Genomic DNA, 25479 nt, shown 5'->3' with positions numbered 1-25479 from the left:
AACAGCAAATGCTCAGCGGGGAAAGGCATGCTGTTAAAGGGCTTTTGCATATACGAGGGAAAGAGCCAGCTATTTCGCTTGAAAGATGTATGGACAGCATGTGCTATGGGAGAACAGGATTCTGAGATTGCAAGGAAAATGTGCATGAACATTTCACAGCCGAGAAAGCATTAAACATTCATCATCCCATATACTCTTTTTAATAACAGACGAATTAACAGTATTATTCCCATTTTACAGCTGAGGAAATGAAAGGAGTCAGAAGTTAAATGACTTGCCCGAAGCTGTACAGCTGGACATTCCAGGCAAGACGTCCTGACCCCCAAATCAATGCTCTTTTCAGGGCACCAAATATTATGGACTGAATGTTTGTGTTTCCTGCCCCCTCCCCCCTCCCCATTCATATGTTGAAACCAAATCCCAGTGGGATGGTGTTGGGAGTCCGGGGCCTTCGGGAGTGATTAGGTCCTGAGGATGGAGCCTCATAAATGGGAGGAGTGCCCTTGTGACAGAGACCCCAGAGGATTCCCTCCCTTCTTGGGTCATGTGAGGACACAGTGAATGAAGGCTCCGAACCAGAGGGTGGGCCCTCCTTCACCAGCCACCAACTCTACAGGGGCCTTGATCTTGGACTTCCCAGCCTCCAGAGCCGTAAGAAACACGTTTGTTGGGTAAGCCCCCCAGGCTCTGGTGTTCTGTTGCAGCAGCCCAAACAGCCCGAGGCACTCGGCTTCTGTCTGTCGATGCCCGGGGAACAGAGCAGACCACTGTAGGGGTGAATTGCCCTAGGTGTTCCCAGGCACTATCCCCAGGTTCCCTTTGCTTGAATTTGTCCCATCTGTCAGGAGCTGATTGGATGAGCATGATCAGAGGCCAGAATCATCCTCTTAGCCTCACCGTATCCAGTGAGTGGAGACTTACACACCAGTTGGACTCTTCATCACGGGTATCTCTGAATTCAGTGGAGTGCAGGGTAAGTGTGATCCAGCCCCTGCACACAGCTTCACCTATTCTTCCCTGCTTCCCAACCCCCTACATTTACACTCTATGTTAACATTCACTCCAAACTGTTTGCAGTTCCCAAGCATGCCAGAAAGGTCTTTACCTCTATGCCTTTTATAATTATTGTGATGATAATTACAATGCTAAGAGCACTCTCCTGGGTCTTGCTAATGGGCTAGGTTCTACACGTGTTGTTGCATTTACCACCCCCAACACAATCTAATGAAGCAGTTATTGTCAATCCCATTTAATAAATGAGCAAACTGAGGCCTGGAGTGAAGAGCTGGGCTTTGGGAGCCAGACGATCTGGGTTCATGCCCAGCTCTACCGCTAGCTATCTGATTAGTCTGACCTTGGGCAAATTCCATCTCTCTCTCTCCACTTCGGTATCTTGCATAACACTGAGCATGATGAACCTGCCTCGTGGGGCTGTTCTGAGAATTAAATTAGATGGGCACAGCATTTGGCAACCGGTTAGAACTTCAGAAATGTTCAGAATTATTAATGCCCACTTTGTAAGCGGCCAAGAAAGAAACGGACTCAGCTCAGCTCTGATTCCAACCCTTTTGCTACTCAAGTTTCTAGTTCAAGACCCAGTTGGGTCACCTCCTCTCCACCTCGGTGAGGTGGGCCTCCATTCCTCTCTTTAGAGATGAGGGCACTGATGCCCAGGCAAGCTTCCAGATGCTTCTTTTTCACTTTGCCGAAATGCCTCTCAGAACTTCTAGGAAGAATTTTATGATCTTCTGCCCTCTCTGGGGGCTCCATCCCTTCCAAGTTGAACAGACACCCTTCCCCCTCTGTCTCCTCTGTGAGCTGTCATCTGGGCTGCTTTCCTGCAGATACAGGGCCGGGAGCCCCTTGCAAGTCTTGTTGGAATCGGATCTTCCCGGGGCCCCAGCTCCTAGCACTGGGCCTGGGTAAGAGAAAAGGGTTTAGACATCTTTGTAAAAGAAACCCACAGGTTATAATCAGGTAACTCAGCACTTGATATGATACGGGCACATCCCAGCCCCCCAACTCATCCAGGATAGGTGGAGGTGGAGGGTGGAAAGACACTGAAGGCTTTTGACGTAACTCTGGACGCCCTGCTAGAGGTCAGTCGAAAGATACTTTAAAGAACATTGTCTATATTCCTGAGAAATGTGGCTGAATTTCAAGACAACGACAGGATGGGCTTGAGGGCTGGGGGAGCACGGCAGAGGGAAGAACATCAGGTCAGTTCCCTAGGCATGTTGTGTTGTTACATGGAGAAAAATGTATTCTTTGCCATTATGGACGAGGGGAAAGATGGCGTCTCTATAATACCCGACACAGTTATTATAGAGAGGAGCTTTCTGTCTGGGAATTTCTGTACTAAAAGTCCTTGGAGAGCCACTTATTATGGCACCCATACCCCCCTCTCTCCCCTGGCCCCGCTTTATTGTTCTTCATAGAACTTAGTCCCACCAGACACATCAGATATTTGCTTATGGTGTGTCCCTCCCCCCCCCCCATCCTCCCAGGCCAGAATTTGGTTTGGGTTCCTGGCTGTGTCCCCAGGGCCTAGAACAGTCCCGGCACTTAGTAGGCCCTCAATAAATATCTGTTGCCTTCCGAATGTTTTGAATGTCCACGCTGTCACCGACCCCGCTTCGAGGTGGGCCGGGCGGCATCATTCCGAAGCACAGGGGAGGGGAAAGCGGCCCAGGGCAGGACCCTGACGGCCTGAGGTCGGGAGGCTCGGCGCTGAAGCCGGGGACCTGTCCGACAGGCTGTGACCTTGGGCCAGCCCTGCGCCTCCCGGGCCTGGGGTTTCCTGGTCTGGGCCAGGGGGACGTCGAGCGCCCCCCTCCGCTGCGCGCCCCACGCACCGGCTCACCCGCCTGCCGTGACTCGCCCAAGGTCACCCCGCCGCGGTCTCCCCCCCCTCCCCGGTCCCCCGGCCCCCCGCCGCGGGTTTTGGGGTGGGGGCCGGCGCGGGGCGGTCCCGGGGCGCCGCGCGCGCTGACGCCGGGCCCGCGATGCGGCGGGGACGGGGCGCGGGGGGAGGCGGCGTCGGCGAGCGTCCTCCTTTTGTGCGAGCGCCGGCGGCTCGGCTTCTCGAAGGTAAACAGCGTTTCCTCTTCCTCCTCGAAGCGTCTCTTCCTTTTATAGTTATTTCTCGCCTGGCACTCGCCGGGGCCGCTGCTGCTGCTGCTGCTGCCGCCGCGGCGGGGGCCGCTCGCGAACCTGTGGCGGTGACGTGAGACCGGCCAACCCGGAAACGGCGGCGGCGGCGGTGCCCGAGGCTCCGAGGCTCCTGCGCTCCAGCGCCCGCGGCCGCGCTCCCCTCGCCGCTCGCCCGGCCGCCAGGTACGTGCCCGGGGCCCCGCCGCGCCGCCGCCCTGGCCGCCCGGCTCGTCCGCGCGCCCTCGGAGCCGCCTGCGCCCGGCGCGGGTGCGGGTGCGGGGCGCGCGCGACGGGTGCGGGGACTGGGGTGCGGGCCGGGCGGGCGGCGGTGGGAGAGGGGGCGCGGCGGGGGCGGGGGCGGCGCGGGGGGCACCGGAGGACGCGGCGCGGGCGGCGGGGCGCGGGGGGCGCACACGCCGCGGGGCCGCCGCCCGGGTCCACCCAACTGTGGGGAGCGCGCGGCGGGGCCCCGCGCCGGGAGGGAGGGGGCGTTCGGGATGGCTGCCCCCCACCCGCACCCCGAGACCTCTCCTGCGCGCCAGGTGAGGGCGCAAGGGTCTAGCCCTGGCGCAGTGCAGCCCCCAGCCAACTTGCATGGGGGTTGGAAAGCCAGTCGCTTCGAATAGAGGAACTAGAGGGGGTGAACAAAATCTCCATTGGCCTTAAGACTTCCTCCTGGGGTAACCACCCGCCTATGTTTAAAGAGCACTTCCTCTTTGCCCTTTATCTTTTCATCATCTTTTTTTTTTTTTTTTTTTTAAATGGAAGTTCAGTGCAACCGGGTGGATGCCCTTGCAGCGTGCAGGGCTTTCCTGGGGCAATGTTCACACACAGCGGGTGTCGAACCTGTGTGTCCCGTGTTGAGGGTGGGAGGAAAGAGGAACCGAGGACTTCCCTGGTCGGAGCCCTGGGCCGGGGTGGGGGTGGGGGGCGGCTTTGATCCCCACCCTGCTGCAAGAAATGGAGCTGATGGGGGAGGGGTTGAGCGGGAAGGAGGCCCCGCTGGGGAGTATCACGTGGACTTTACACCTATGTTTAATTCCTGGCCCTGCCACCTTAACTAGGTGTGTGACTCTGGACAAATCGCTTACCCTCTCTGAGTCTTGGACGGCTGTCTGTGAAATGGGTGCTTTGAGTAGGGCCTAGAGAAAGTGAGCGTGGACTTCCTGTCCTGGAGGGGGCGCAGTAATGGGAAGTGTCATTGTCAGTCGCCTCCCCTCTAATTTCTGCATCCCCACCCCCTAGATGGGGTCCCTGGGTACACGGGAGGCTCTGGGTAGATATTTGTGAAATGAAGAGCTGGATCGTGAATTTTGAGAAGTGAGTGGGGGTGGGTCTACATTTTGGCTTCCTTGCCCAGTAACATCCATCCCACAATCCCCAGAGAGCCACATTTTGCCACCTGGGATCTGTGTAATCCATCCCCTCCCCCGAGGAGGATTATCTTGTGAAAATATTGATTCCTTGTGAAAAGGAGCTTAAACTCTGACTTTGAGCCTCTCCTATTCTGGAAAGATTGCATTCTGTGGAAATGAAAAGGAAGCATCATTTTGATTGCCACCACCAGATGAGTGTCTGAGGAGGGTTGCCAGGGCTAACAGCTGGGCTGTTTTCCCAGACTTGGGGGTTCCTGGTAAACGTGGAGGAAGCCGGGGAGAGGTGGTTTTCTTCCTTGGTGGGGCATGCAGGAGTGGTGAGCTGGCCTGAGTTTTCTTCCTGGGGAGGCCCGTTGGAATTTGCATTTTCCAGATCTTGCCAGACTTTTGGCATGGGGAGGAGCAGTGCATGTGCTGAAGGAGACCAGGGTGGGTTAAGGCACAGGGGGACTTGGAAATGGCCTTCAGGTAAAGGCCCGGTATGGGTTTCTGCACTTCACTTTGGGAGATTTTCAAGTAATTTCGCTTTCTTTGACAGCCGGCCCTTCTTTCTCAACTCCCAGAGGCTTCTGTGCACCTCTCTTAGGATCTGAGCTGTGGCTTTTTTCACATCCGGAGGGCAGGAGGTGAGGCTGGGTACTACTGTTATCCTAAGAGAGGCAGTAACAGGTACCTATATGCTGCAGCCCGCTGCCGTTTGGACACGGGCAGATTCATTTTTAAGACGTGGAGTGGTCACGGTTACCAATCAAGGAGAGGTTTTGTTCTTATTTTGCAAGACTTAGCGAGGGTGCAGGACTTGGCCCCAGACCCTCGGCCAGGAAGCGGCCTATTCAGGATCCTTGCCCGTCTTGCATCCACAGCGCGGTCTCCCTTTTTTCTGTGGGCTCTGCTCCCTTCTGAATGGCCTTTGTGTTTTCCTGGGCACCTGGCAGGCTGTCTGGCATGTGCTTGGCTACACGGTACACGTTTTGTGACCGACGGACAAAAGAGAGATGGTTTCCCCCTTGCTCTTTACAGAGGTACATTCGGTCTCCACCTCAAGGTCAGGGCACTGGCCTGTAGGTGACCTTGAGATTGTTCTTTGGCAGTTCTTCCCAAGTGCATTTTGATTCCCTGTTCTGGAAGCCCGGTCTCTGACAGCTCTTACTTCAGGATCCAGAGACAGTGACAGGGGGGACTCTAGAGGGAGGCCAGTGTCACGTGGCCTCGTGCTGAGCTTTGCTGCTACCTCCTTGTCTGAAGAGACCCCCATCCCGTGGCTTCGGCAGCCTGGGACTTCGCCGTCTTCAGGGAATCCATCTTCCGGCGAGTGCTGTGGAGGCAGTGTTGAATTAGTGACAAATCAGATTTAAAATGGGTCCGCTGTAGCTACATGCCGGTCAGGCAGCCTTAGGGAGGTCGCTCCACTCCTGGGACCCCCTTTTCCTCATCGGTGAGCAGGCAGAATCATCCCTGCTCCAGCCGGTCCACCTCACAGGTTCCTGAGTGAGAGGACAAGACCCAAATCCACACGCTCACCTTTGCTTCTTACTGCCCCGTCGGCCTGTCCCCAAGGGTCAGAGCCTCAGTGTTCTCATTTGTAAAATGGGACCGTGCAGCATGGGGTTGTTCTGCTCACGCAGTAATGTGACGCCCGTAGCCGAGACCCCTGCTAAATGGTGATCGTCATCCGTTTCCTCAACCGGAGCTTCTCAGAGGCCGGCCCCATGTCTCTGTTTTCACTTGACTTGGAGCTTCTCCAGAGAAGTAAATTGAGGCGAGAGGCGGGCTGGCTGATTTTATTCTTTTTCACCTTCCCTATCTGGGACACTGGATAAAGGCCCGATGAAGAAAAACATCATTAAGGATGGTGTTTTTCATCCATTTCTGAGGGCAAAGGTCTTTTTTTTTTTTTTTTTTCCCACTTTCTCATAAAGTCAACTCTTGCGGTGCTCATGGCACTCACTTCCGGTGTTCTCCTCCCCTTCGCATGGGCGTCTTCCAGCTTTAACACCAACACCTGAGTCCCTCAGACTCTCAGATGGACAAAGATCCCGTTGCTTGGGAACGAAGTTTTTGATGGTCTGAAAAGGAGTGACCGGCCTCACCAGGTGGAAAGAAAGATAGCAACTTTGTAGCCAAGAACGCGTGAGGTTAAGGGCAATTGTATTTTCCTGCGGTGCTTGTCTACTTGGCCTTAGGGCCCAGACTGCCCGGGTTCACATCCTGGTTCTGCTGCCTACTGGCCTGTGACCTTGGGCAAGATTTGACCTCTCTCTCTGGGCCTTCTTCAGCTTGAACGTGAGGGTTGTTGTGAAGACCAGCTCTGAGGTCCCAGGCAGTGCCTCCCAGCACGGTGCATGGCGCACAGGAGGAGCTCGGCCAGCGTGGGTCCCTCCCTCCCCCTCCGCTCTCCTGCCCCATTGTCTTGTCCTGCTACCATTCCCCTGGGAACTGAGCCCTGGGCTGGCAGCTTCTTCCGAGATTCCAGTTCAAGGCTCCGTGCTTCCCCAAGCCAGTCGTTGACTGGCCATCATATGGTGCTTCCACTGAATGGGAAGATCATTGTACCAGAGCTAGTCAAGAAGAGTAAATCGGGGAGTCACGGAGTTTACGTTCTGTCCCATTGATTTTTTTTTTCTCCTTTCCAAAGACTTACTAGCTGCCATCTGCTCCGAGGGAAGGAGACATCATATTCGTAAATATGTAAATAATCGAAGTCAACGAGGAGATTTGTTTAAAGAAGTGTGGCTGAGAGTGATTTTAATAAATGTTTAAGATGATCTGAAACCATTAGAGGAATTGCAGGGTTTATTAAAAAACTGGGAAACGTGTTTTGGAAAAGTTTCTTTTCTTTCCAAGTTGAATAAATGTCAAGGGTAGAGAATGAGGGAGGAGTATTTTCTGAGCACAGACGTAGGGCCCGTGAGGGGCAGGTGGCCCGCCGATCTGCTTGTCTCTGTTGGGGGACGTTGGCATCTGGGCAGTCAAATGTTTATGGTTCTGACAGGTGAGGAGGGTGACAGTAGCCAAATCCACAGAGCCGAGGGGGAGGGACCTTAGCATTTTCGAGAACTGCTTGAGCTTCCTTGAGACTCAGGGGTGGGCGTGGGGAGCCAACGGGTAACACATGCCAGGAATCACCCTAGGGCCTGTACATTTCAGATCCTGTTTGTGGGAGTCCGTGGCAGTCTTCTAGAAGGTTCCTAAGACAAATCTCTTTTGGTTAATGACGGGCTACATTTTAGTGAGTCCTGCTAAGGCCCATAAGTTGGAACGCTTCTAGGTGGTCAAAGCAAGGGATGTGGGGTGGGGGCAAGTCAGAGCCGGGGAGCATCTTGGAACAGTGCTCCCCAAACTGGAGTGTGCCCCCAAATCACTTGGGGGTTCCTTTGCAGATTCTGAGTCAGAGGCTGGGGATGTGCTGAGGTTCTGCATTTCTTATGCTTTCCCATGGGAAGCTCTGGTCCGTGGACCACACTTTGAGTAGGGAGAGCATAGAGACCCCCACTCCCCTCATCATTCAGGACCTGGATGGACATGGGTATGCGTCTGAATATGACACCCAAGGGTCTGAAGGCAGCTGATAGTTCAGTTAGAGGAAGAGGCAGCCATGCCCATAATACATATGATTAAAAAGATGGAGGCCTAGAACAGAGTCCAGTGAGAACATGAAGGGGTGGCAAGAAGAGAGCCTTCCTTTACCTACCACAAGGCCTGTACCCTCAGAACAGTTGAGGTGCAGAGGGAAGCAGCGTGAAGCAGGTCTTCACACGTGGTTTGGGCTGGAAGGATTGAGCAGGAAGCTCATGTTCAGAGTGTCAGGGTTTAGGCGTCCAGTTTAGGCGTCTTAATTTAACAGATCGGGGAACTGGGACCCAGAAGGAGAAGCATCTTGCGCAAGAGGCCAAATCAGGCCTGGAAACAGGCTTAACCGGGCCTCTCCTCAATGGCTCCACCGTGCCTGCCTGTGAGTGTCTTGGGACGGTCCTCAGTGCCAGGCAGCCCCCACCCTGGGGCTGGGGCCGGCTGGGTGTCCTGTCCCAGCTCAGCAGTATCAGTGCTGGTGAGCTTCCTTCAGCAGAGGACTAAACACTTAAAGCCACAGCGAAGAAGAAGGCCCAAGGCAAGAAAAGCGACAGCGTGGAGTGCACTGCCCTCAGAGGCTGCTGGCCCGCTTCTCCTGCCCAGCCCCAGCATCCTCAGATGTGGGGAGTACAGTGGGGGGCATCTATGTGGAGGAATCAAGGATGGGAGGAGGCTTCGTCTGCTTCAGAGAGCCTCCTGGGACTGGCTTTAGTCTGGCCACTTGAAGCTCTTTGGAATTTAAGCCCAATGCCCACTCAGCAGACGCTGCCGCCCCATGGCGCTCCAGGAGCCCCAGCCCTGCCACTCAGCGGCAGTGTGACCTTGGGCCAGTCCCTCACCTTGCTGGGCCGGGGCTGTCAGGGCTGAAGCTGGTTTGAAGGACTCAGTGAGGCAATGTGCATGAGAGCTGCTAGTTAGCCCCTGGCAGAAACCCTCACCAGAGGTCCCCCTCGCCCAGGACCTTGTTCCAGGTGAGCAGAGAACTGATCTGTCCAGTGCAAGTTTCAGGCCAGGGCCATCCTCTTGGCAGATAGTAGTACGAGGTATGAATCTGGTGGGAGGCGGTTGTTTCTTTAAGATAACATCACACTGCTGCGGGGGCTTTACACAAAACCAGATGCTGTGGTTGGCCCCTCGGGGGGTCTCCCTTGACCCGGGATGCTGGCGGGGTGCAGAACTGGTTGGCTGTGGCCGGCCGCATCTCGGCCCCCCCCCCCCCCCGGCTCCCTCACCAAGCAGTCTGGCGGGCCGCACCACCCCTCAGGCGTCACAGTGCCTGTTTTGCAGCTTGTTGTAGCTCTTGCATCAGAACAGGTCTCAGTGGGCCTGGCTCAGGGCCTGATGGCTGAGAGGTGCTCTGGAGCCCAAGGCTGCTGTCTGCACAGCCTCAGGGGCCGGGGCTCGGGGAGAGGAGCCTGCCCGCTAACGGAGGCTTTTCCTGTGAGTCTCCGCACGGCCCCGGCTTTGCTCAAAACCAGAGTTGAAGTTGAATGCAGAAGACAATGTGGAAGTGAAACTCGGTCAATAACATCCTAAAATGTCTGCTCCTGCTCCCCTGAACTCTGGTTTCGTGTACTGCTCTGAGCCTCGGGTCACCAGAAGCCAGGCTGTGTGCCCAAGATCACACGGGCTTGTGAATGAAAGCTGAGGGACGTTTTCCAGTCCTTTCTGAGCGTGCCTTCACGATCAGTGTTCAGTTCGTCATGGAGGAACCGGAGGCATCCCCCTATTCGGTGACTATAATCAAGCGAGCACCTACTGTGTGCTCCACCCTGTGATGGGTCTGTGTGGGGGATACACAGTGTGGGTTCCACTGCCACCCACACAAGTCCCCAAGGGCCTGTGCAGCTTGAGAAGGGCGACTTTGTTTCCTTGGGCTAACCCAGGCCCAGCCCCCCGTCCGCCCAAGCCCATTCTTGTCACCCAGGACCTGGAGAAGCTCTCTGGCTGCGTTTGGGAACAGGATAGCAGGCGGAGTCATTGCCAACCCTTTGTGCAGGCGTTCATGGCCCAGGCAAAAGCCTCCTGGACCGTAAGGCTCCTGTGAGCGTCATGTGGTGGGTTTGGTAATTCTCTTTTGTTTTGGTCTCCCTGTCGAGCATGGACAATGTGTATCTGCGTGTTTCATTTCTTACAGTCACAGAAAGTGTGTGAGGCACGTCACGTTATCCCCATCTCACAGGTGACGACGCTGAGAAAACTGAGAGCTAGAAGGAAAACGTATCCCACCAGCTTGAGTGCCCAGCCCCTATTTTGACTACCTCTTTCAAGTGACCCTCAGCCATAACTCCAAAAAATCTCCAAAGGGAGCTGTCTACAAAGAGTGGCCTCTCTTGCTGCTCGATGCTGCTTTGGAATGGGGTGGGGTTTTCATGGGAGGCACCTCGGCCCCCACCGTCGCCAAAACCACCTATTACGAGCAGCCTGTCAGGGAAGGTCAGAATGTATATTCTTGCAAGTAGTTGGATGACGTGGGCTGATTTGAGTGGTGAGGCTTTTTGGTGAATTCAGTGTGAAACTGACTCACGCTGTTAATACACCCCTTGATGCATTTGGTGTTGGGATTTGCAGCATATCTCACGGTCTGCGGGCACCCCCACAAGAGAAAGATTTCCGGGCAAGATAGGTGCTGTGGGTTCATGCTTTGGCGGAGTTTGAAAGGAAAATCTCAGTATTTGGACCCTAATCATTGTAGCCTAGAAAATAAGTGACGTAGTATTAATACTTCTGCTGGTTCCTCCCATCCATTTTCAATATGTGAACTTGCCAGAACATTCTACGCGTGCGTTCCCTCTTCCCCGGTACTCCTTTCATCTGACACAACGTGGTGTGCTTAAGCTTCCTGGGTGGGAGGGCCAAGAAGCCACACTGTTAACAAGCTCTCTCAGGTGATTCTGGTGCAGAGGTCCCTGTTAGAGACCCAGTGGGATCAGAACCCCCAGGTACTGATCTCGTACCTCTGTACCGTCTGTTTCTAACTCTGAGTGGCTGGTGTGCAGAAGGAAAGGACATTGAAGATCACCCAGTCCCATCCTTCCCAGGCTTTTTCAGGCCATGGCTCACCGAGGAAAGAGAATTTGTAAGGTGTGGGTCGGGAGATGGGCAGGAAAGGAGGATGCATCCCCTAGCTGGCGGTGACTGACCCCAGGGCCACCTGCCCGGAGTGCTGAGGAGGTCAGCATCTCAACACGGGGTGGGGTGTTGTCCCGGAATCCCACTTGGGCTAATTCTCTTCCAACACGGGACCTATTCAGACAGCAGAGGCCCAAAGAAGTGATGTGCGTTGCCCAGAGTCACACAGGAGTTTGAGAATCATCCAGGACACTCTTTGAAAGAATGAGGGAGCAGGCCAGGGAGGGGAAAGCCCGGCTGAGGGCTGCACAGCCAGCTCGGGGCCCAATGTGAGGGCAAGTTTTTGTGCCCAGACCACCTGCCCTTGGTAGGCAGGTTATAAAGCCAGGGGCCCTCCCCCCAACCCCCATGCTGGCCAGCCTGGGAGGCCTGGTTTCCTGTTGTGATCTGAGACTGATTCTCTGCCGCTACCTAACAGACGACACATCCCTCATGACCTAAGAGCACCGAAGGAGAGGAAACCTTACATGGAGTCTGGTCTTAACCAATTTTTTTTTTTTTTAAGATTTTATTTATTTATTTGAGAGAGAATGAGAGATAGAGAGCACGAGAGGGAAGAGGGTCAGAGGGAGAAGCAGACTCCCCGCTGAGCAGGGAGCCCGATGTGGGACTCGATCCCGGGACTCCAGGATCATGACCTGAGCCGAAGGCAGTCGCTTAACCAACTGAGCCACCCAGGCGCCCCATAGAGTCTGGTCTTAATCATGACTTTCAGAAGTCATCAGCACAGCGTGGTGAAAATGGTCTCGGACCCACTGCCCATTTGTCCCCGAGGGACAGTTTGCGTACGTGTGATTTCTTGTCTGCGATGCTGTGTAGGAACAGGTCGGAGTAAATGTATGGGACGAACAGTAGTGTATGATGTACAATCACGTACAATATCCAAAAAATAAATACAAATCAAGTACAACAGGCAAAATACGCTTTCACATTATTTAAACTTTTATTATTTTTTAAGATTTATTCATTTATTTGAGAGAGACAGAGAAAGGGAGAGAAAGTGAGCATGAGCGTGAGTGGGGGGGAGGGCAGAGGCCGAGAGAGAATCCCAAGCAGACTCCCCGCTGAGCATGGAGCCCGATGTGGGGCTCGATCTCAGGACCCTGAGATCACGATCTGAGCCGGATCCAAGAGTTGGACGCTGAACCAACTGCACCACCGGGTACCCCTTATTTAAACTTTTAAAAATTAAAAAAAAAAAAAAAAAAAAGCGTTTGGCCCTTTGAGTAGAGTTGAATATGGCTGAGTGAAGGTAGGACGTGACACGATTCCGTTGATGTTGTGGTGCGTGGGGGAGCTCTTCAGAATGCGCAGCGGTCCTGACCCGGTGGGGGGCTACGTATATTACGTAGGTATGCGTGATTATTCCAGGGGTCTCTCCGGCTTGAGTGTGATTAAATTTGAAGAGAATTTTTGGGGGACCAGCTGTCCTGTGTTGTGTGTCAGACCCAGTGGACAGACGGAGGTGGCCTCTCGCAGTCTAGTGAGACCTGACTGTCTCTTCTTTTTTTTTAAATAAAAGTGAAGTCTCTGGTCACAGCAGCCCCTAGAGTAGGACCTTTATGACTGCCCATCTCGAGGATGTGGTTGAATGCCCCGATCTGGATTTGCTCGAAAGGGCTCCTGGGCCCATAAGGGACCCCAGCCTTGGGAGATGACCCCACTCCCCGAGGCGCTGCCTCCCAGTGGGACCTTTTCTTTCCCAAGCAGCAGTTTCTCAAAGTTTCAGTGGTGAAATGCAGGGGAAGTGTAGAAAAACGGCATTTGCATACTTGTGACTTTACCCTAGACCTCCCCCTTGCCAGAAGTAAATGAGGAATAACCAAGGTATGACCTTTGGAGTGTCCCCACCCCCCTTCCGCCAGCAGTTCCCTTCATGACCAGGAATGTGGTTGGAAATTGCCTCTCTCAGGTAAACTGATCTTTATCTCAAGACCTTGGACGCTTAAAACTGAAAGAAAAGGAACCTGATCTTCCGTTCCCCATCATATTAAGTAGTTGTTGGGGCAGGAGGGAGGGAGTATTAGATTCCGCTTGGGAGCTTATTCTTATGTGTATTTTGGAGCTCCCACTCAACAAGGGGGAGTTGAAAAGCCCCTGAGAGTGCATGTGCTGATGTGCAGGGACCGGAATGTTCCATAAGAGCTCTCTGCAGAGAAAACCCAGCGGGTGCCCCTGTCCCCACCCTGTGATGCCTGTGAACAGTGTCACTGCCCCATGAAGGCACCTGTATCTTTTTGCTGGTGGCCAGCCGGGTCCTTCAAAGACCCTTCTGGGAAACCATGGCAGTTTATGTCGAGCCATGAAGATATTTGTAACCTTTGACCCAGCGAACCTATTTCTTGGAAGCTTTCCTAAAGGAGCAATTAAAGATATGGACCGAATGTTGCATAAAGATCATCAGCTCAGGGAGCACCTGCGTGGCTCAGTCGGTTGAGTGTCTGACTCTTGGTTTTAGCTCAGGTCACAGTCTCGGGGTCCTGGGATCAAGCCCTGCGTCAGGTGGGCTCCGTGCTCGGCAGGGAGTCTGCTTGTGATTCTCTCTCTCTCTCCCTCCCTCTGCCCCTCCCCCTGCTCATACCCTCTCTGTCCTTATCTCTGTCAAATAAATAAATACATTTAAAAAAAATTAAAAGATCGTCCGTTCAGCCCCTTTTACAATAACACAATAAATGGGAAGTAACCTAAGTGTCTGAAATGTACCGAGTAATCGAATCAGTTATCCTCTGGCCACTCAAATGAGGGCTCAAGAGTCTGGGAGGAAACTGAAACTGAGAAAAGCAGTTATTTGTAGGAAAAAAGGTTGGAAGGAAATACACACCAAGATGGCGTCTGAGGCTGTGAGAGGGGGATATGAATATGGACAAATTTCCTTTCTCTCTTTTATGCATTTTCTGCAGTGTGGTTATGATATTACTTTTACTGGAAGGAAGCCTTCTTGCCTCCCCTCTTCTGTGTTCCTATCTTATTTCTTCTAAGAAACCTAGAACTCTACTCTTTGCAGGAAAAGAAAGAAAAACTAGTGCCTAGATCACTTTATAAATAGTGTACAACAGAACGGAACAATCACTAAAGCAGAGGCCCGGGCATGCCCGAGGTTAAAATACCAACAGGCCTGATGATAGACTGGAAGACAGTTGGAGAAAGACACAGTGAGTGGTTATTGAAGGCACTGACCACCCTGAGTAGAGCCTTCTAGACCCGTGGGGAGGAGCCACGGTTGCCCTTTGATAAAGGAGCTAACCTGGGGTCAGAGTCCTGTGACTTTTCAAGACTCACCGCACCCCCTGTCCTGGTTAGCGGCTGATGGGGTGAAGGGCATCTGGGGACACCACAAGGCCAGCGACTCTCGTCCAGTCCGATGGAAGTTACTCTCAGGGAGAGGTAAGGTGAGTGACAGTTGCCCATGAAGAATAGCAAGATGTTTTCCGTTTGGGTGACGCGGTGTCTGTAAGGGCCAAGGCAAAAGTGAGCTTCTGGTTCAGATGGAGGGAGCTGTGGTCCAGCGCATTCTCAGGGGAAGATAGGCAGGCTTCTGTGCACAGGCACGTTGGGTTCCCCCCTCCTCCTGTGCATCCAGAGCGTGGGGCATTGTGCTTGACCTCCGGGAGGAGCGGGGTGGCTCTTCAGAACCTGCTGCCTGGGCTCAGGCAGGATGCAGGGGGCTCGGCAAGGATGCGGCAGCCTTCTGAGGAACCCAGAAGGAACAGCCCCAGGCACCTCAGCGGGCGGCTGAGCTATCCCCATTGTTGGGATTGCAAATTTCCAGATAGTTTCTATGGTATTTAAAATGCCGTTTCCTCTCAAGTTCTGTGTCTGTCATGCAGCCCACTTGTCATCTCTGCGTGCGTTTTGGAGAGGTTCTAGTTAAAAACTCCTTAGCCATTTGTTTTAAGGAAGGCACTGAGCGTCAAAAGGTGCCCGGTGCACAGGTGTCAAATGGATATTTGACGAATAAGGGTATGAATTAATTTTCTCCCTTGGGTGGCAAATTGAAATTGGAGTGTTGTTTTTTTTTTTTTTAAATGTTCATTTAAAACCCCAAGGTTCATAATCTTTATGTGTGTGTGTATGTGCTTCTGGGTTTAGATTCGAAGGGGGACACAGTTTAGCATCTCACACAGACATTTGTTGAGGGTCCCGAACATCCCTCGTTCTCCCCATTCCCGTCGCCCTCTGTCCTCCTGCCGGGCACCTGGGCTGCGCCCCTAGCAGCTGGTGGAGGAAGGGGTATGGAGATGGGGCAGGTGTGCTGCTGTGGGTGAGTGAATGAAGAGCTGAAGCTCTCGCTGCTTGCTGGGCTGGCCCTGGGCGTCCCGAGCTGAGTCACGCCCGTTCCTCGTGCTGCAGTGTCCAGGGTCGGGGGAAGAAAGTGAAGGACCGGAGCACAGAGTGAAAAGCTGGTGACATCAGGGTGCCCGGCAACCCCTCCCCCCAAATCCCCGTCAGCACCTGGTGGGGAGATGGCGTTCAGCTCAGCAAATAGGAGGTTCGGTGCAAGGTGGAGTCCTTGGGAAAAGGGTGAAGCCTCTGGCCCTCGAAGGTTGCACTTCCCTGGGGTCTCGGTTTTGGGGCCCCCCTGAGGGGGCCGCTGCTGGGCACATAGGCTGGCTGTGCCACCGTCTCTGGCCTGCCACTTCGTTCCTCCGAGCCTCCCAGTCTTCACCTGTGGAGCGGCCCTAGGAAGCACTCCTTACTCAGCAGTGGGTTGGGTAATATGTCTGTCACCTCCCCTCTCCCTGTCCTAAAGACCCTACCCTGAGGGCACTGTCACCTTGCACCCTCCCAGAGGGCCTGCTGCTTTCTGGGCGGGCCGAGGGGTCTTTTTTGGGTCTGCCTTGCTCTCCTGTCCGCCTTCCTTCCCTGTCCCCCCCCCCCCCCCCGACCCCTCCCTCCTGCCCTCCTGCACGCCTTCCTCAGAGCACGGGACAATTCCTCTGTTAGACCGAATAACTGAGAGCTAACTCTAGGAACAGACGTCTATGAATAGATGTGCTGGAGGAAAGCATTTTTGCCAAGTTTGAGCCAAGCTGAGTATTGTCAGCACTGAATTAAAGATGAGCTTCCTGGCTCTCTGTTCTACTTAGCATTGACCAAACACTATGTCTTGAATCTTAAAAAAAAAAAAAAGAAGAGGAAAAAGTCAGAAAGTGGCTTATGCGACAGCAAATAAAGTCTAAGCACAACACTTCACGTCCGTGCAGTGCTTTGTCTTTATGCTGTGGCCTTTTCCATTAAACATCACCAGGCCCTAAGGTTGGGCCTTTTTCTGGTTCAGGTCCACAGGTCAGGTTCACAGCAGGCCTTGCTCCAAGAGTGTTGGCAGAATGATTATATACTTTTTTCAGAAAATTGGAGCCCAGAGAGGTTGAGTGATCTGTCCAAGGCTGCACAGCTGGTTAGGACCAGAGCTGGAACTTAATTTCTTAGCCCGGCTGCTCTTAAACCCCACTTAGTGGTCTCCTCACAGATGCACCTCAGGCCGACAGGGAATTCAGAAAGTCAGAGACACAGCATAACTAAGGGACAGAGCATTACTGAGGCCTCATCTCTCCTTTGTTCTGGAGGATTGTATTGCTTGTTCTCTCAAAATTCGCCTGTTCTCATGGTGGCCGCATAACCTGCCCTCCCCTCTCTGTTCCCTCCCCCTCTCCTTGCGTGTTTAAGCGTCTTCTCGTTTGTATGACCCCCTCTGGGTTTCCTCCAGAGTTCCTGGAAGCCACCTGAGGTTGTGTTGTGCAATGAGTGACAAGTTAGTGTGTAGCCTGGGGCTTCTGTTGTGGAGCTGAGCGAAGGAAGACACGGGTCCTCCACGAGTGAGGACTGTCCTCTCTATTAGATGGTCCCCAAGGTGGGTCTCTTCCAGATCAGCCAGGCCCTCTTGTTCCAGGCTTTCCATTGTCTTATCTGTAGACATGGCCTTTCAGTCACCAAACACATCCAGAGCCCCTCCTGTGTGCTGGGCACAGTACTGTGGACTCTGCTCCTCACAGCAAAACCCGTCTTGCTTGGGTCCCTGTGCCTTTGGAGTCTACAGACTGCAGGGGGCTTTTTGGAAGGTGATGCCGCAGGTAGACTCCATGGGGAAGCCTTTCGGGGTCCAGTGAGCGAAAACCCTGTCCTTGCTGGTTTCTTTTCCCTCTTCTTCTCCTTCCCCTCCCACTTTCACTAAGCACGCATTCAGCATGACCGTGGGCCAGGATCTGGGGCAGGTGCCCCGAGACCGAGATTAGCAGGATGCGGGCACCGCTCACAGGGTCCTGGACTGTGGGAGGGGGTGGACATAGAAACAAATCATTGTATTAATAGGCAAAGTGTTAAGGGTATCAAAATTTTAAAACTTGGAAAACAATGATACACATTGTTTAGGGGCTATAATCATATGTGGTAAGAAATGCATAGCAGTGATAGATGCCCAATTCAGGTCGGTGCTTACCTGTGGGGAAGTGGGGAGGTGACTATGATTGGGGTGGGGCACCCAGGGGACTTTGTATTCATTATATTTTATTCCTTAAGCTGGGTGGTGGGTACAAGAGATGGTTTGATTCTTCTTTATATGTATATTTTTTGTCCATCCTAAATATTGCACAGTAAAACTTTTAAAATAGAATTGCAAGCCAGAGGTTATTTGGAGATGCTAGCCCGAGCGGGTCTCTAGCCACATTTAGAAATTTCCCCTCTCTGTACATCTGGCCAAGCCCCGTTCCTGGCCACGCTCACACACTCAGGATGCGTTGACATGAACTGTGCTGGAGGGGCTGAGGAAAGCTTTACAGAGAAGGCGACAGTTTGAACTGAATTTTGAAGTCCAGTGCTAGGAATAGCATTTCGGACAAAGGGAACAGCGTGTGCAAAAGCAGGCAGGCCAGCATTCAAGGAACTACAAGGTGTGAACGTGTGGATCAGCTCAGCTTTGGAGCAGTCCTGCAGTGTGTGGTGCTCGTGATCATTCATACTCAGAATGGCTCAGAATCCGGGTGTGCTTGGAGTCGACTCACGATAGAGTCCACTCTGGTATTAGAACCAAGTCAGTTTTCCGAGAGTGCTTCAATGTTATCAGGGCCTTGGCTTTGTGAGAGCTGGTGTCAGGTCAAGGAGATTGGCTTCAGCTTCGAGTGCAGGAAGCTGCTGGTACACTGAGACTCTGATAAAGGAATTGGACCTGCAGAGTACAAAAGCTGGTGAGAAAGGTCTTCTTCGACAGAGAAGAGCCAAGGCTGTGATTATGTGACATTAAAGACTCATCTGGGAAACTGCTCCGAAGACGGGGGGGGGGGGGGGGGGGGGGGGGGGGGGGGGGGGGGAGGCAGCAGAGCCGCGTCTCTGTGCAGTGGCTTGGGGGATAATGTATATTCAAGATCGTTCTCTTTGAAAACATTGCGAAGCCAGCGGAACCCTCAGGGGAGCCAGATTAAAGCGGTGATGGGGAGTTTCATCAGTGCTTAATCAAAGACATCGACTGTTTTCTGGGCCTCACTCATCCCCTCCCCTCTGTTGTCTTTAATTGTGGAAACTTGTTCTTTAGGGTTTCCTTAAGGCTGGCCCTGGGCATCACCCCTCATTTGCCCCCTTTGATCTCTGGGAAGTCTTCCACTTCCTGGGGGGGATCCTTGGGGCTCCTGGGCTGCTCTCTATCTTGGCCCCTTGCTTTCAAATTCAGGCCAGGCTCTCGTCCATACTTGAGAAGAGAGGTGCTTCTCCACACCCCAGGTTCCTGCCTGGACCGAGGAAGAACATGGTGTGCGGGCAGGTGTTGCTTAGGTGTCTGGTGCCGTGACCCCATGAGATAGATGCGTTGGGAGGTGAGGTGACAGTGAATGTTCTGGAAGAGGGCAGCCTCAGCTTCTGACACTTCATCAGGAACGCAGGTTCCTCTGCCGAAGATTGTCCTCAACTGACCTGCCGGTGCACGGATTTTTAAATGCAGTCTTGACAGGCTGTGTGACACCTGGTGGCAGGAGCGGGGCGGGAAAGCCACATTCGCTGCCTGGTCCAGGGGAACCTAGCACACAGCCCCCGCCGGGGACCAATTAATTCTGCAGGAAGTGATGGTTTACATGTTCCCTGGAAACGTAGGCGCTGCGCGCATCCACGGGCCTTGGCCCTCCAAGCTTCCTCCCTGCTAGGCTTGTTTAATTACGGCCATGGTTGAAAACTCACAGCATCTTCCCCTGGTTTTATTAGCTCGTCTTTCCCCACATTTCATCTGCTTTCTCTTAAACTCTTTTTTTGGGTGCGTGTTGACAGACCCTGAGTAAACACAAATCCTTGACTTTGATTAGGAAGCCAGCAGCGGCCAGAAGAAGGGGCTCATCCTGTCCATGTCTCTTGCACTGTGGAGGTGGACAGGAGAATAGATGGAGGCAGGGGTACCCTGATGGTTACAGAGGGACCTGGGAGTGAAGAACTACATGGTCGCCCCCCTACAATAGACCACGTGCCCCGATTCAGCTCAGGTTACTTCCTGACATCATCTGCCGTGATCACTTGACATCACCTGCAGTCCATTCACTCATTCATTCGCCAGAGGGACACCGCTTGGCATCACACCACTTCGTGGTCAGACCTTCAAGGGCAGCCAGTGATTTTGGCCTGTGTTGTCTCTGCCTTTCTGCCCCTAGGATAGAGCCTAGTGTGGGTGCTCAGTAAATAGTTGCTTAATGAATAAATGAGTGCGTGACATTCCATCGTTAGGCATCCATTTTTTTTCTTTTAATCACAGGCTCTGTCTCATTGTATCTTAAAAAGTGCCCAGAGGGAGGGTGTAGAATCCCCAACAATAAATTGGTCACAGGAGGGCGGATGGGATTCTGTGGTTCCTGGGGAGAGGGAGAGCCAGAAGCTGCCCGGGGCGTCAAGTCGGTGTGGAATTTGGTACGAAAAGAGTGGGGTAAGAGGCCCAGCATCCCTGCCCTCAGAGACAAACTTCCTGATCTAGAAACGAAGTGGGGGGGTGGTGATGCCAGATTCTTACCTCACACCCCCAGGGGTTCATTCTGCCCCCACTGGGTGCCACAGTGGAGTGGGCCCTGGGAATACAGTGATGCGTGAGGTACAAGAATCCCTATTTCCACCAAGCCAGGGAGTCTTGATTGAAGGACATTGATGATACAGGGAACTGTGAGCCCATGACGGGGTGGGAGACATCAGACTCATCCTGAGAGACCACGGAGGGCTTCCCAGAGGAAGAGGCATCCAAAAGAGTAGGGGCTGCATTTTATGACTCTTCACATTCCTAGCTGTAAGGAAAGTGCTTCACATATAAACAGGTGTTCAGTGAATGATGAATGAGGGAATGTGCAAAAGGGTTTAATAAACCAGAAAATGATGCAAATGGCAGGTGTTGGTATCCTGATTTGTGGAGGATAGAACAGGGGCACCTGAGACTAACTTTACCCATTTTCTGAGGACCGACTATTGGCAGGAACTAGGGTGTGTTTTCTAGGACACCTCGGGTGTCCGCCTCTGCCTTTTGTCCTCCCACTCAGAGAAGCGGACTGCCCAAGGCTTGAAATCTTCAACCAACTCTGTAGCGTCCAGATTGGACATGCAGCCCTGGTCCTGTGGACTGTGGTCCTAGGGCTGGTGGCTGATAAGGGGGTAGGTCATTGTGTGTGTGTGTGTGCGCGTGTGTGTGTGTGTGTGTGTGCGCGCGTGTGTGTGTGTGCGTGTGTGTGCGCGCGTGTGGACATGGAGTGATGCCCGCACATGCTAAAAATGGGTCTGCAGCTTATATTCGGATCACCTCTAACCCTCCACTGCAGCTGCCATCCCCAAAGCAAAAGTCACTTTGTTTCTGTCTTCTCCTCTAGTTGACTGGACTTCCGGAAGTCAAGGACGGCAGCAGATTCATCTTTGTAACCCAGATACCCAGTGTAGGACTCGACACATCTGGGTCTCGGGAAGTTTGCAGAGTGAATGAATGCATGCATGAAGGAATAAATGAACGAATGAATTTCAGATAATGGCAATGAAGTTGTCCAGAATGTATCTGCAGCCTCATGTCTTTATGGGGTAGAGGGAGAGGGATGTTTCTGGAAATGACCTTTTGCTACTGCTTTAGATGTTTTGCAATAGCAGATACTTGAAATTCTGCTTGACACTTGCTCTCCGTGGTGAGAGATGAAGAAACACTTCCTTTGTTCACACTTGGCTCTGGCGCTATGTAGACACAGGCAGGGGCCTCTCCCTTACTTCTGCCACCCTGGGAGTTCCTCAGTCCACTCTGTGGACTCAGAATGGACCAGTTATGGAGAGAAAGGGCCCGTGGCTCTACAGTTATTTAATTTCTATAGTTCGCTGAATTGGTGTATCTCATGGACACTTGCTATACTTTGGGATACTCAACATTCTGCTCGCCTTCCTCTTTGAGGGGACCTCCAGTGTGTAGATCTTGGAAGGGGATGGAGCTCGGCCTCTCCGTACAGAGGCTGAGGTAGCCCAGACATTCTTTCTTCCTGCCTTTGCTCAGCCATGTGGCTTTGGTCCTGGCCGTGGGCCATGATGATGCAGGGGCAGTGAGCAGTCCTTCGGAATCGGGAGTCCAGTTGAGAATGGCGAGTGTCCTAAGCCGATGTCCCGTTGTGTGGCCTTGGTCACATTTCCCCTCTGCCCAGTCTCCCTCGCTCCTTTAACCCAGCCTAGCTCTCCAGCCTGCTTGCTGCTTCTCCATAAAATAATCATCACTGACTTCTGTTGTCTGTAATCAATAACCCTGACTGAGCTGCTCAGCCGAGGCCACAGAGGGGCCTTCCTCTGTCATGGCGGACCTTGGAAACGTAGTGAGATGGGCGAGCTTGCTTTGGATGCTCTCCTGTCTCCTGCCGCCTCCCTTTTTGTGGTGGAGACACCAGCCAGCCCATTCACAGTCCTTGAGGACTCAGACTCTTGCAGGTCAGGTCAGTAAACATCGGGCCACCTGCTGCGTGTCATGTTGTGCTGTGTGAATAAGCACAGGGGATACAGAGATGAAGAATCTGTGATCCTGGGCAGTAAGGGGCGTGCAGTCCAGAGGTGGAGACAGGTACACCGCTGGATAATTGTGCTCAGCGAGGCGGGAGGATAGAAGCAAGCGAAGGTGCTGTGTTTGCACAAGGGCACTCCTAACCCTCACGGGGGACCCGCAAAGAAGAGGTGATGCCTGAGCTAAGCTTGGGAGGATGCAGGGAGTTAGCTAGACCACACGGATGGATGGGAGCAATTGTGCAGAAAGGCCCAGCACAACCAAACCAGGGAGGTGACAGGTATCGCGGTGGGTGGGGAGGCAGAGGATAATGGTGGCTGGTCAGTCTGGAAGGGAGGCAGAAGCCTGAATGCGGGTGACCTGTATGCCAGGCGTCAGCGGACATTTTCTGTAAAGAACTAGATGGTAAATTTTTAGGCCTTTTGGGTTATATGGTCACAGCTGATCTGCTCTGCCATGGTAGCACCTGAGCTGTCAAAGACAATCCATAAATGACTGGGTATGGCTGTATTCCAATAAAACTTTATTGACAAAAACAGATGGTTTGCCTGACTTGACCCATGAGCTGTGCTTTGCTGACCTCTGCTCTATACCATGCTAAGGAGTTTGTACTTTCTGTTGAGATGATGGAGAATAGAGGTGCTTCTGGTTGCTGATAATAGGAAACTCAAGTCAAGGTCGCTCAGTGAGGAAAGGAAATTAATGAGCACGTGATGTGTAACTGAAACATCCAGGTACCCAGGCTGTAGGTGGTATTGGATCTGAGCCCTGGCTCATTCCTCTGTTGTCTCAGCTCTGCCCTCCTGTATGAACTTCATCCTCAGGCTGCCTCCCTCATGGTGCTAAGGTAGTTTCAGCAGTTCCAGCCTTCACATCCACTTTTCTTCTCCAATTCTTAGGTTATGTGTGCAGCCTGGAACCAATCCCCGTGACCAGGAGAATGCTGTGTGCTGATAGGCTAAGGGTCCAGCCAAGGGCCCCCCATAAGGGGGACATGGTCAGCACTGCCCAAGTTGCATGGCTGCCGCCCAGCGGGCTAGGGTGGGTTGGGTCCACTCGTGAGAGTACCGTAAGCAGAAGGGTGATGCAACCCAGGCACAATTTCTAGAAAAATCTCTGGTGAAATTGTGGAAAAGAGCCAGGCTAGAGGCAGGGACACTGTTAGGAGGTTGTTTCTGAGCCTGGGAGCCAGTAGCAGGGGAATGATGTGGGGCAGTGAAGGAAGAGAATGCATTTGAAAACTGGAGACGGGACTGACAGAACTTGTGTCTAACATGTGTGAAGCTGGCGACAGGAACGAGGAAGTGAGAAAGACAGAGTTATTAAGAAACACCAGTCTCTAGCTTGGTGACTAGGAGAACTAGATGGGGAGCCCAGGTGTAAGGGAAGATGTGGAGTTCCGCACTGAACAAGATGAACTAGCAGGTGTAACTTTACTCAAGGTTACCTCTCCTGGCTTCACCTCCATGCCCACCCACAGTAGACCCCATCTTTGATTTTTAGAATTTAGGAACAGCCAGGAAAAGCTGTGCTACCACAGAGGAAAGGTTGTTCTCCCTTACCCCTAGCCCTTTTTGCCTTGGCTGCCTGGGCGCTCAGAGCCAAATTTGTGCTTAATCACGAGCAGCCATGATGGGTCCTTAGTTCAGTCTATTTGCTTTGGAAGTTCCCACTGGCATTTTCTCTTTCTGTTTATTCTCTTCATCTGTCCTTTTTGTGTTGCAAGTTATCCCGAATCTCTTTCAGAAGGAGGCAGGGTATAAACAGGTAAATGATAAAGAAAGGAGGAAATCAGGACACTGTGTTGATCCGGAGGCTGAATTTCTACCCCCTTTGATAAATATTGGTCTGAGTTAAATTAGTCTCATCTGTGCCAAGCTGGCTGATCTTGGATAGTAGAGATTTTAGGTTCCTGGAGGAAGGGGCCCGTGTCTCCTTCACCTCAGTATCTCCAGCATTTATCACAGTGCCTGGTACAGCCTAGGTGCTTAGGTGCTTACTAAATGTCTGGAAAAATGAAGTGAATTAATCATGGCAGAGTCACATGTTAGCTTTCTGAGTGTTGTTCAGGGCTTCTCGCTCTCTGACAAGTTGGCATGATGCTGGGGGGACATCCCCCCCCAATTCATTCTTCCTACTGCTCCTACTGAAAACATAAATCAGACCATACTGTCCCTGCTGAAAACTCTCAGTGGCTTTCTGTTGTCACTGAAACACTAAACAGAGCCCAAGGTCCTGAGGCTCCAGCCCCTGCCTTCCTGAGTTCCCTGTTGGCTCTCTGTTCTTCCTTGCCTGCTATAACCCACCAGCTTCTTTTCGTTCCCTGGAGGACTGGGCTCCTTCCACCCTTGACTCATGCTGTTCCCTCTGCCTGATAATGGGTCCCTGGGTCTTTGCAGGACAGATGCCTCCTTCCTCGGTTTCAGACTTTCTTGTAGATCTTTTCATCTCAAGACCCTGTTCCTTACCTTTAACTCTTTCCTGTCGATGTGTGTGTGGTGTGTGTGGCTTGTGTGCCTGTTAATTCCTGTTAATTAAGTCTCCCCACCACCACCCCCAAAAGTAGAGACTACTTCTACCTGTTTGTTCACCTTGGCTCCCCAGAGTCTTGCCCTGCCTCTGGCAATTGGTAAGTACTTGCTCAGTAAATGCTCATTGAATGAAACAAGGCTGGTCATTCATCCACTCAACCAGTATTTATTGAGCACATACTAAGTGCCAGGCAGGCATTGTGCTACATAAGACTTAGGGATCCAGTGGAGAACAGAAGAGACATCATGTCTGTCCTCCTGAAGTGTTCATTTTAGCTTCTCAGCCTGTTCTTCCTTTACACCATGTCTGTTCTTTACCTCTTCCTTCATATATATGTATATGCACACACATACATACATACGTAGGCATCCGGGTGTATATGAAACCGTCGTCTATTGAACACCTGTGTTCTCTATATAAAATGTGCTTTTATACATATAAACCTGTCTGTATATATAAGACATGCACATAGTACGTGCGTACACGTATATGAAAACAAACATTTTTCGAATACTCATTGTATACTGTAAATAACAGCGTGGTTATATATATAAAACCTACACATACAGTCTATACATTTATATGGTCCCGGGTGTTTCCTGAGTACCTGCTCTGTGCCTGCACTGCACTAGGCACCAGGGAGGACACTGCACTAGAAGAGGTGGGGAGGAAGGCACCATTTCCGTCTGCTGGGAATGCTCTAGACCTGATGGGGACAAGGCAGAGGGGTGACCCTGGGCAGGGTTACTCTAA

General features: G+C 52.5%; 1 protein-coding gene across 1 annotated transcript in view; it reads left to right on the top strand.

Annotated features, from left to right (window-relative positions):
- The first annotated feature begins 3024 nt into the window (after window positions 1-3024).
- Window positions 3025-25479, top strand: part of CYRIB (CYFIP related Rac1 interactor B) — a 143605-nt gene continuing 121150 nt past the window's right edge. The window contains exon 1 of the mRNA XM_027596208.1: window positions 3025-3090. The gene's annotated coding sequence lies outside the window, so the exon portion shown is untranslated. The remainder of the gene's footprint in view (window positions 3091-25479) is intronic.

The sequence above is a fragment of the Zalophus californianus genome, chromosome 4 (assembly GCF_009762305.2).
Source record: "Zalophus californianus isolate mZalCal1 chromosome 4, mZalCal1.pri.v2, whole genome shotgun sequence".
Lineage (NCBI taxonomy): Eukaryota > Metazoa > Chordata > Mammalia > Carnivora > Otariidae > Zalophus > Zalophus californianus.
This window is presented reverse-complemented; position numbering and strand designations above follow the sequence as displayed.